The sequence below is a fragment of the Lissotriton vulgaris genome, chromosome 10 (genome assembly GCF_964263255.1).
Source record: "Lissotriton vulgaris chromosome 10, aLisVul1.2, whole genome shotgun sequence".
Classification (NCBI taxonomy): Eukaryota; Metazoa; Chordata; class Amphibia; order Caudata; family Salamandridae; genus Lissotriton; species Lissotriton vulgaris.
In genome coordinates, this window is record NC_141698.1 from 177,853,556 (window position 1) to 177,866,022 (window position 12,467).

Consider the following 12,467-nt stretch of genomic DNA (forward strand, 5'->3'; position numbering starts at 1 on the left):
CGGGCGCAATCAACCCAGTCGCACCGGTGGACAGCCCGGTACCAGGTCCGGACGTGGGTTTACCAATCCCCGTGGTGATAACGGCAGTTGAGGATGATCAGATGCCCCCAGAACTGGCCCTTCAGTTAGCGGCAGTGTTACCCTGGCTAAAGAAGAAAGCAGGGGGGGGCAGTGGCTGCGGGGGATCCGGCCGAGGAAGCCAGAATAATAATTGAGCAGTTACGGCAGTCAAGGGAAGCCGGGACAGCGAATGTTCCTTATATTCCCCACTAGGTAGCACCGGGAGTCACGACGGATGGCCGAGCAAAGACAGCGGACACGGCAGTTGAACCCGGTAAGAACCCATTGCCAATGGTTGGGGAGAGTTCAGTGCCTTCGAGGCGGGAAAGGTTGTCTCAGCACATCCCGGCGGCCACGAAGGAAATGATATGGGGGGGACAAATATATTAATATGTTTAAACTGTTGACCGACCATCGTGAGATAGAGTACGCAAAGACCCAGAAAGATTTATGGCACCCCAGCGTATGGCGGGCCAAGATGGCGGAATTTAGGGTCGATGAGACCATGGCGAACTGGGTCAAGGCCTTTTCTATATTTACAGCAGTAATGGGGGAACGTAAACCCGAAGTGTTGCCCGAATTATCATGTTACCAGAACAGGATCATGGATTTTTATACAATGTACCGGGGGAATGAATGGAAGGGTTATGATGTTCACTTTCGAAAATCTAAAGAGTTTGATGAGACTTTAACGTGGGATTGTCTCGACACGGTGTCATGGCACAAACAGCTCTTGCCTGGATCGGCGGGTACGTCGTCGCCAGGCGGGTGCGGGTCTGGGACAGTCCAACAAAGACCGGCACAGCCCTTTCGTGCAAGCGCTGGTGGGGAATCACAGCCCAAGACCGGCGGGAATGGGGGCAAGCGTGGGGTTTGTTAGGGTTTCAACAGAGGTAACTGTAACAGGCCCCAGGGAACATGTAGGTTCCGGCATGCTTGTGCGGGCTGTGGGAACTCCTCACATCCAGAAATTAGCTGTAGATCCAAGAGCGGTAGTTCGGGAGGAAAGGGGGGATCCAAGCAGGAAGCAATCATCTTCACCCATCGACATCTTGGCTTTGACTCCCTGGCTGAACAAATACCCTGATCATGTATCTGGCGGGATTTTGAGGAATGGCTTCCTGTATGGCTTCAACATCCCGGCGGGGAATTTTCGGGGGAGCCCCTTTTGTAAGAATCAGCTATTTGTTCAACATAACCCGGCGGTGGCCGCCAAGAAAACTACCAAAGAGGTCAGCTTGGGACGGGTAGCAGGGCCTTTTGCATGCCCGCCAGTGGCGGATTTTGTGTGTTCACCTCTAGGAGTGGTTCCGAAGAAGGACCCGGGGGAGTATAGACTCATTCACAATCTGTCGGCCCGAGGGGGGCCTCGGTGAATGAAGCTATTGACCCTGAAGTATGTTCAGTTCGATACGCATCGATGCCGTCGAGCTACTGAATCGCCTGGGCCCCGGTGCTTTGATGGCGAAATCAGACATCGAATCAGCATTCAGGTTGCTCCCGGTACAACCTCGGGACCAGCGCTTGCTGGGATTCACGTTCCAAGGGAAGTATTACATGGATAAATGCATGCCCATGGGCTGCTCAATTTCTTGTGCTTATTTTGAAATGTTCAGCTGTTTTTTGGAATGGGCGTTCACCGAGGCCACTGGGCATAGACAGGTGATGCACTATTTAGACGACTTCCTGTTCTTGGGTCCGGCAGGCACTACGGAATGTTCACAGACACTGCAGGACTTCTGCACTCTCATGCAGGAGTTTGGGGTCCCATTGGCACCAGGTAAGACAGTGGGGCCATCTACTTCACTGGAGTTTCTGGGAATTGAGCTCGATTCCGTGGAGGGATGCTTCCGTCTGCCAATGGAGAAGGTGGCCAAGTTCAGGGCTTCCTTAATACAATGCCTGGGTAAGGAGAAGGTGACCCTGCACCAATTACAATAAACATGGGCCAGCTTAACTTTGCCTTAAAAGTGATACCGATGGCTCGCCCCTTCTCACGTTCCATTGCACAAGCTATGGTCGGCCTCAAGGAGGGACACCACCGCACGAGACTGTCGGCAGAGGTTCGCCAGGACATGCGCATTTGGTTGGCATTCCTGGCGGACTTCAACGGTCGGGTGGCGTGGAACAAACCCCCAGCATCGTCTGACGAACTGGGTTTGTGGACCGACTCAGCTGGGAGCGTGGGATTTGGCGCAATCTTTGGTAACTGATGGTCGGCGCAAGTATGGCCGACGTGGTGGCACTCCAGTGGCCTAACAGGTAACATTGGGTTCTTGGAGCTATTTCCCATTTGAGTGGCTCTGTTGGCATGGCCAGAAGATTTTAGGGACCGCTCGGTAGTGTTTTGGTCTGACAATATGACGGTGGTCGAGTGCATTAATCACCAGGCAGCACGCTGCAAGTGGATCTTGAGACTGTTGAAAGAAATTGTATTGCGATGCATGAGATTGAATGTACAGGTCAGGGCAAAACATGTGCCGGGTGTACTGAATAATGCAGCTGATGCACTCTCTCGTTCACACATGCAGGCTTTCAGGGGCTATCTACCTACAGCGGATCTAGTGGCGGCACCGTTCCCCGAAGCACTGTGGCAGATCTGTGCCCTGGATTACAGGACCTCGTGGCAGCCAGCTTAGCGCCCAGGACGAGGAAAGCCTATGAGGGAGCGTTTCGTTCATACTGCGCCTTTTTAGGGCCGGTAGGGAGACATAGCTGGGGGCAGGAGGAATCCTTCCTAGAGCTCTTAGTGGCGCTTCATAAGGAAGGCCGATCAGCTGCAACTGCCAACAGACATAGGGCGGCCATATCATTCATGGCACAGCTCCACGGCATACGGGACCCGACGGGTTCCTTCCTAGTCAGAAAGGCACTCCGCGGTTGGCAACGCCTGGAGGGTCGCAGACAAGATACAAGGCACCCGATTGGTTTAGAGAGATTGTCTTTGCTACTAGCAAAACTTGATGAGACATGCTCCTCCCCTTCCGAGGTAGTTCTGTTCCGAGCGGCTATCGCATTGGCATTCCATGGGGCCATGCGGGTAAGTGAACTTGTGGCAAGAAACAAGAAGGATGTGGAGGGAGGCCTATGCAGGGATCATGTCCAAATACGGGGTGATTCTATGTTACTCTCGATAGCCAGGTCCAAAACAGACCAGGAAGCTTTGGGGAGTAGTGTTGTTGTGCAGCGCGCCCGAGGGAGCCCCAGTTGTCCCATAAGGTATTTAGAGGACTACCTGGCACAGAGGCCGGCGACATGGGGAGGGAGCCTGCTTAGACACAAGGACGGCACCCCGTTGACGAAATTTCAGTTTCAGAGGGTGCTGGCACTTACGATTGCTGCGGCGGGCTTGAACCCGTGCGATTTTGGGACCCACTCATTCAGAATAGGGGCCGCTACTGAGGCTACGGCTCGGGGTCTGGGTGCGGAAGAAGTTAAACAGCTGGGCCGTTGGTCCTCGAACTGTTTCAAGAGGTATGTGCGACTGCACATGTTGTAAAAGACTGATGAAATGCACTCACGCTTGTTGTCTTTTGTTTGAATTACAGTTTCCCAAGCCTGTGACGCGGGGCGGAATTGGGGATCGACCCAGCACCAAAGGACCAACGGTCAGGGATCACCAGCTGGAGATCGAGTGGTATGGTTCGTGGGCCACTCATACGTGAGGCGCGCCGGGGACGTATTCATGGCAGGTGACGCGACTCACGCATCTGGGGAATACGGGTTCAGAGTAACCTTCCATGGGAAGGGAGGCCTCTGTTTTGACCAGTTTCAAGCGTTTGTGGAGGGACTCTTAGGGCGGAAAAGGTCACCGCCATCTGTAAACATAGTGCACTTGGGGGGCAATGACTTGGTAAGACTGGGAAGACGGGTGTTAGTCGAACACATATTGTCGGCAGTCAGCTGGTTGGCTAGGAGGCTCCCGGGGTGCACAATTGCCTGGTCCCACATGATCCCCAGGAGAGTTTGGCGGGGGGTTTCTCTGTAACGGCGTTAAACCACTCGGTAAAGAGGGTCAACAACAAAATTGGGAAATTGTTTCGCTCCGCGCATTTGCAAAGCATTCCCAATGGGTGTATTCGGGGTGATCACTGTTACTTGAATGATGGGGTTCACTTGTCCAGGGCGGGGAATGATTTACTCATAGGAGACTTCATAGCATGGCTAGTGGGATTGAGGAGGCATGACCTTTAGGAGGTGTGGGGGGGGCAGGTTGGTCGGTCAACTATCCGGCCTGTGGCGGTAAGGTCATGATCGGTGAGCAGTGATTTCAAGGTCCCTAGGGGGGGCGCCACCCAGTACGGATGGGAGCGCCCGGTGGGAGGCGGCCATTGGCCCCTCCCACAGGGAGGCGGCACCCACTACGGATGGGTCGCCTAGGGGGAGACGGCCATAGGCCCCTCCCAGGGGGGAGACGGCTATATGCCCCTCCTACGAATTTCCCGGGGGCCGGATATCCGCTCTGGCGGAAGAGAGTGTGGGGAAGGGGGGGGGGGGGGGAGTCCACGCTGTCCTTCTTACGGATACCTCACACGGGAACTCGGACGACCTTTAAGATGGCGTCAAGTGAAAGGGGGCCCCCACGACAAGGGAAGTTACAGTTGGCAACGAGGGTAAAGTCCTCTGCGCATGTGCCACTCACACCGTGAGGGCGGGAATTTGGTAGTAGGGATCTGACACCGGTTAAGACCTTGCTGTTGGCCCTTAATGCTAGGATGTACAATTTTATTTTAGAATGTTATGCATTTTCAGGATGCTAGACTTGGCTAGGAAACCTTTGTATTAGAGATCTGTTAAGGTTAGCCAAAGAACATGTCTTCATCAAAATGTAATGGAAGTAAAATTGTACATAATTCATGAAACGTTTTAATTTAAAGTTTTAAATTTGGTTTCATATTTTAATAAATACGGCCGGGTGGGTAACTCCCCCCCGCCTTCCAAAAACTCAAACTTGTGTTTGTCTCCTCCCATGGGGAATTGGTGTTGGGAGGGGGTGGCGGGCATCCCGGCCATACGGAAAGGGAAGACCACTCCCCCCCGAACGTATGGATGGGTGCCCCGATCCCCCCGGGAAACCATTGTGGGCGGGGGGCGTGGTTCGGCTGGTATGCCCAAAGCGGCGTAGCCGGAGCAAGCCCTTCCCGCCCAGAAGGGGTTGTCCTAGACACCCGCCCGGAAGTCCGCGCACGGATGGGCGTACCCGAGGAGGGCCCCCGCCCCTCCACAGACGGATAAATAGAGCGGGAATCCAATGAAGCGTCCTCTTGTTCCAGTGTTTGGAAGGCTGCACCACTCGTTGCTCGTGAGCCCTCGACGGAACAAGCAGCAATTTTGACCCACCCACCAACCCCCTTTTTGCAATGTTAGTTTGAATAAAGTAATTGTTGGTGATATTCGAATGTATTAAAGAGATACAGTTTCATTTTACAGCATTAACGGATGCCTTTGATTGAATAAATGTTTGTAGGCCTTTTTTCCTTTGTAGAAAAAATGGAGGAATGTATCAAATAATAAAAATTGTCTTGTGCTTTAGGACTTTTTTCCCTTTGTAGCAATGTGAAAGTTGATGAATTGTCAAGCTGTGGCAGATTAGGCGTATTTTCTTTCCTTAGTAGGTAAAACAACTGTCGTATTTATTTTGGTCGGGCGGTAAGGTCATGATCGGTGAGCAGTGATTTCAAGGTCCCTAGGGGGGGCGCCACCCAGTACGGATGGGAGCGCCCGGGGGGAGGCGGCCATTGGCCCCTCCCACAGGGAGGCGGCACCCACTACGGATGGGTCGCCTAGGGGGAGACGGCCATAGGCCCCTCCCAGGGGGGAGACGGCTATATGCCCCTCCTACGAATTTCCCGGGGGCCGGATATCCGCTCCGGCGGAAGAGAGTGTGGGGAAGGGGGGGAGTCCACGCTGTCCTTCTTACGGATACCTCACACGGGAACTCGGACGACCTTTAAGATGGCGTCGAGTGAAAGGGGGCCCCCACGACAAGGGAAGTTACAGTTGGCAAAGAGGGTAAAGTCCTCTGCGCATGCGCCACTCACACCGTGAGGGCCGAAATTTGGTAGTAGGGATCTGACACCGGTTAAGACCTTGCCGTTGGCCATTAATGCTAGGATGTACAATTTTATTTTAGAATGTTATGCATTTTCAGGATGCTAGACTCGGCTAGGAAACCTTTGTATTAGAGATCTGTTAAGGTTAGCCAAAGAACATGTCTTCATGAAAATGTAATGGAAGTAAAATTGTACATAATTCATGAAACGTTTTAATTTAAAGTTTTAAATTTGGTTTCATATTTTAATAAATACGGCCGGGGGGTAACTCCCCTCCCGCCTTCTAAAAACTCAAACTTGTGTTTGTCTCCTCCCATGCGAAATTGGTGTTGGGAGGGGGTGGCGGGCATCCCGGTCATATATACTTTACCAACGTTGCCGGTACAAGCGGTGGTGTCATCGGCGGAAATCGGCCGAAAATCGGAGGTGTGGGAGAGCATACGGGCGACTGGCTGCCCAGGCCCAAAAGCAGCGGACTTTCCTGTGCGCCTGGCCGGCCTGCATGATCCGACGTGCGGCTGGTGGGGAGGCGGAGACTCAGGGACCTTCGGTACACCTCCGAGAAGCACAACGCGGGCAGCGGAGCACAGTGCCGTCGAGGAGTTCTGAGGTGAGATACAGTGGTCTGTGATTCGGACTGCAGCAGCCATACACAGGACCTCGGGAATATGCCGGATTTGGATGCGAACATTTTCCAGCGCACTGTGCCCATTTTGGCGCTTCGGCGGCGACCCTCCCTGCGGCCAATGGACATCGTTTGTGCTGCCTGGGCGCTACCCCGGAGCTGGCGCTTCCTCAACATAGGTGCCGAGGTGTAAGCTGAGGCCACTACTGTCCGGCCCATGGGTTGCTCGGCTGCGCCGGGCCCCCCCCCCATACCTCAGCACTCCCTACAATCAGACTGTAGAGTCCCAGAGGAGCCGAACTGTGGGACTGCACCGGCCGTAGGAACACAGGGGGTGATCGGACTAGCGAGGTGTGCGACCGACTGCGGCCCCCTCCGGAGTGGATTCAACTCCTTGTCCCTGTGCGGTGGGGTCACGGGTCATCTGTACTCCTCCCACCCAAGGCGCTTCAAGGTGGTGTTTGGGCGCTGATCGCACATCGGCATAGCTGTTTTAAACGGGAGAGCGCACATATTCGGAGATATTTGCCGGCAGGATACTGAAGTGTTGGAGTTATACGGTGCACGGCGCAGGACCACGTTGCACTAGGAGATTCGGCGGGGTGGGCTGCACTAAGGGACCGACAGCAGCACTCCCCCTAGTACATATGGTCAGCTGGCTCGGTGACCACTATACCTCAGCGCAACGGGGGATGCGCGGCTGACACCCCAATGGAAAGACAACTGATAGCGCCTGCAATTAATGAATCCCGGATGCGCGGTCTCCCTACCGGCTGTGAGGTGAAACCGGATTTCACAGTACTGTGCCGCACTATCGGCGGGAACCAGAGACCGCGAGCAGTGGGTAGTGGCGGAGAGTCTGCATCGCGCGGTGAGAGCGCCGCTGTGATACCAGCGCCACGGATTGCAGCGACCATTAACCCAGAGTTTGTGCAGTGGAAGAGGGCGCCATCCCAACCCAGCGGCGCAATATGGGCAAGAACGACAGGACCCAGACTAAGTTGGCGTTTGAACAGCGCAAGACAAAGGCACCGGAAGACACAGAGCCCGATCCCTCTCCAAGGAACAAAGGGCCAGAAGGCACAATGTACACGGAGATAAAAGATATGCTTGTATCTATGGAGAAAGGGTTGCAAGACAGCATGGCTTCCATTGGTACAAAGATCGATGCGCTCACCTACCGTATGGATCGCATGTCGGAGCGGGTAGACAAGCATGCGAAAAGACTTGACATGTCGGAGAGGCGTATCACGGAGGTCGAAGAGGCGCAGACGGAGTGGGATAAAGATCGTAAACAGTTCTCCAGACTACTACAGGTTATCCAGGATAAGTCGGAAGACTTGGAGGCTCGATCGAGACGCTCGAACATACGCATCACGGGGATTGCGGAGACGACGCAAACGGGAAAGATGGAACTCTTCGTGGAGAAACTACTGGTCACCCTGCTAGGTGACGATGTCTTCTCCCCGATGTTTATAGTTGAGAGGGCACACCGCACGCTGGGACCGCGACCACGACCTGGCGCGCTTCCGAGGCCGATAATAGCAAAACTGCTGAATTATAGAGACCGCGACATGGCGCTGAGAGTGGCTAGAGGCAAGGGAAAGCTACAATACTAGAGCATGGAGGTGTCCCTATACCCTGACTTCACAGCGAAGGGCCAGGAGGAGAGACGGCACTTTGCTCCGTACAAGAAACAATTGCGAGACCTTGGTCTAGACTATGCAATGCTGTATCCGGCAAAATTGAGGATCAACAGACGGGGTCACTCGCACTTCTTTACAGACCCTAGGGAACTACAGAAATCGTTAAAGGAGTGGTCCAAGGAACAGAGGAACAGTCCGCACAGACAGGCCGGAGAACAAGAAGAATGATTCAGAAAAGGGGGTGGTGATGAACAGAGTGTCTGAATTAAGCAGACCACTCTTACCCAGTCCAAAGATCAGGGCTTGATCCATCACCGTTTTTCAGCTCACTGCACCATCCCAGCTCAGAACTTGGCTATATGCAAATTAGTCTGACCCTGGCCCAGTGCATCATGGGAACAGGGCAGACCAAACTACCAAGCCAATTCTTATACTGGGAAGGAAACAAGCTACCGGGGACCGGTTTCTGGCATTTCAGCCGTCTTCGGCCCGGCTTACTTGAATCCTGATGGTGCAATGAGCTAGGGACTCACATCTGAGTATACCCTTCCACGCTTATGGTGGACAAAAATGATTCAGAAAAGGGGGTGGTGATGAACAGAGTGTCTGAATTAAGCAGACCACTCTTACCCAGTCCAAAGATCAGGGCTTGATCCATCACCGTTTTTCAGCTCACTGCACCATCCCAGCTCAGAACTTGGCTATATGCAAATTAGTCTGACCCTGGCCCAGTGCATCATGGGAACAGGGCAGACCAAACTACCAAGCCAATTCTTATACTGGGAAGGAAACAAGCTACCGGGGACCGGTTTCTGGCATTTCAGCCGTCTTCGGCCCGGCTTGCTTGAATCCTGATGGTGCAATGAGCTAGGGACTCACATCTGAGTATACCCTTCCACGCTTATGGTGGACAAAAATGATTCAGAAAAGGGGGTGGTGATGAGCAGAGTGTCTGAATTAAGCAGACCACTCTTACCCAGTCCAAAGATCAGGGCTTGATCCATCACCGTTTTTCAGCTCACTGCACCATCCCAGCTCAGAACTTGGCTATATGCAAATTAGTCTGACCCTGGCCCAGTGCATCATGGGAACAGGGCAGACCAAACTACCAAGCCAATTCTTATACTGGGAAGGAAACAAGCTACCGGGGACCGGTTTCTGGCATTTCAGCCGTCTTCGGCCCGGCTTGCTTGAATCCTGATGGTGCAATGAGCTAGGGACTCACATCTGAGTATACCCTTCCACGCTTATGGTGGACAAAAATGATTCAGAAAAGGGGGTGGTGATGAACAGAGTGTCTGAATTAAGCAGACCACTCTTACCCAGTCCAAAGATCAGGGCTTGATCCATCACCGTTTTTCAGCTCACTGCACCATCCCAGCTCAGAACTTGGCTATATGCAAATTAGTCTGACCCTGGCCCAGTGCATCATGGGAACAGGGCAGACCAAACTACCAAGCCAATTCTTATACTGGGAAGGAAACAAGCTACCGGGGACCGGTTTCTGGCATTTCAGCCGTCTTCGGCCCGGCTTGCTTGAATCCTGATGGTGCAATGAGCTAGGGACTCACATCTGAGTATACCCTTCCACGCTTATGGTGGACAAAAATGATTCAGAAAAGGGGGTGGTGATGAACAGAGTGTCTGAATTAAGCAGACCACTCTTACCCAGTCCAAAGATCAGGGCTTGATCCATCACCGTTTTTCAGCTCACTGCACCATCCCAGCTCAGAACTTGGCTATATGCAAATTAGTCTGACCCTGGCCCAGTGCATCATGGGAACAGGGCAGACCGATCTTTGGACTGGGTAAGAGTGGTCTGCTTAATTCAGACACTCTGTTCATCACCACCCCCTTTTCTGAATCGGAGAACAAGAAGAAAGCAGCAACCTGGACGAACAAGAATAAACTCACTGGCGATCCGACGGGCGCCCGCTCCCGAACTTACTTGACTCGGAGCAGTGGCGTGCCTTTTGGGACACTGCTTTGTCATGACTCCTTGGTGTGACGAAGTGCTGCAGACAAGAGACTGTCACATCATGAGATTTTGCTGCGCATGGCGGATTGGTGAGATCTTTTCATTATATACACACCAGATGACACTCATGTGACTTTCATGGTACAGGTTGGGGCAAAGTTCCAACATGTTTCTTGCTTAACACTACCATGGATCTTTGATGTTGGGGATGGGGGGTGGGTATGGGAGGGGGCGTGATTGGGAGACGCCCTGTATCGACACTCGATAGGCCGAAGCTCGGCCTCCCGTCGATGGACATTAGCCAGGATGGTGGCAATGGGGTCTCTTTCTTTTTTGCACTGTAAAACGCTGATGCACTTTCGTGTGATTCTCATGGCGACCTCTGCCCTAGCGATTTTGTCACTGGTTGCCCCTATGAGGGCTGTACCTGAGACTACTCAGGGGAACATTTCTAAAGATTGGGGCAATGTATCAGCATAATTCTTGCCACACACTGCCATAGAACTTTTATTTTAGAGACTTGAGGCGGGAGTGAGGAGGGGACCGAGTGGGAAACACTTACTGAACCCTGGCTTGGCCGTCCGTTGATGGACGCTGATTAGGGTGATGACGTCTGGGGTCATTTTAGCACGGTACAATGTTGATGCACTGTTGTGTGATTCTTATGGCGACCTCTGCCCTAGCGCTTATAGCACTAACCACCCCTAGGTGGGCTTTACCTGGGAATACTCAGAAAATATTTGCAAGTTCGGAGTGGGAGGGTGGGATTGGGTCCTGCCAGGCCAGGTTGGGGTGGTCTGCTGTGGGTGGGGGGGAATGTGTGTTGTTGTTTTGCACAAGGGGTACTGAACGTTGAGCCAAGCAGAATGCTGTCCGATTTTACATATAGGAGAACCACTGATGTTGACATAGCCCTGCAGAGACTGTTTGGCAGTGCTAGGAGAACGCTGTCTGCTACCTCTTCAATTGTACACATGGAATGGCTGACGTGAAGGCTTTGACCTGGAATGTGAGAGGGCTGAATGATTACCGCAAACTCAGGAAGGTGTTAAACTACCTTCTTAGGCACCACATTGATCTCGCACTTATACAAGAGACTCACCACCCGCCTCAGAGTAAGATGCTCTCTGCTAAGGGAATTGGGGGCAACAGTCTGGCGGCGGGATTCACCACACACTCCAGAGGGGTAGTAACATGGGTCAACCCTCGATCCCAATTAAAACTGACATTGATTGAGGCGGACTTGGAAGGTCGCTATCTGATTGCCAGATGTGTTGGTGAAGGACACGATCTCATAGTGGTTAACACATATGGGCCCAATTACGACCACCCAGAGTTCTACGCGGCCCTGGCTGCGCACTGCAGATCCTATGCTTCCTCTAAAATGCTTTGGGGGGGGGAGATTTCAACTTTGTGTTCAATCCGGAACTGGACAGATCTAGGGGGCCGCCTCGGCGGCCGGCTGCTGCAGCCCTCCTTATGCAGGCAGAATTGGTTAAATTCGACCTTGCCGATGTTTGGCGGTCCAAGCACCCCACACAGGGGGGGTATACGCACTACTCAGCCTTTCACAACGTGCACACAAGAATTGATTACTTCCTGGCCTCGCAATCGGTGCTTCATTGTGTCCGGTGTTGTGTGCTCCTGCCTCGTACGCTTTCAGACCATTCCCCCCTGCTCTTGACCCTGGTAGTCGCGACGAAAAGAATTCCTCCATTTACGTGGCGGTTTCCCCCTTACTCCCTATTGGACGAAGTGTTCAGAGGGGAACTGGCAAAAGACACAGATGCCTTCTTTGAGACTAATCTGGGATCTGTTGATAGTTTCCAGACTATATGGGCTATGGCCAAACACTCTAGTGTTCTTAAGGCCATTAGACAAAGGCTGAAACACCTTGAAACCCAACTGAAGGACCTTGAGACGAGGCAGCAGAATAACTCGGATGCTGATGTCACGGAACAGTTCAAAACACTACTCGCTGACTATAATGAGGAGGCAGATAGGGAAGTGCAGCATATGGGCAAGTATGCTACAGCTCGGACGTACGGGGAAGGGGATAGGCCTAGTTCAGTATTGGCCAGAATAATGCGTCAGGAAAGGAGGCC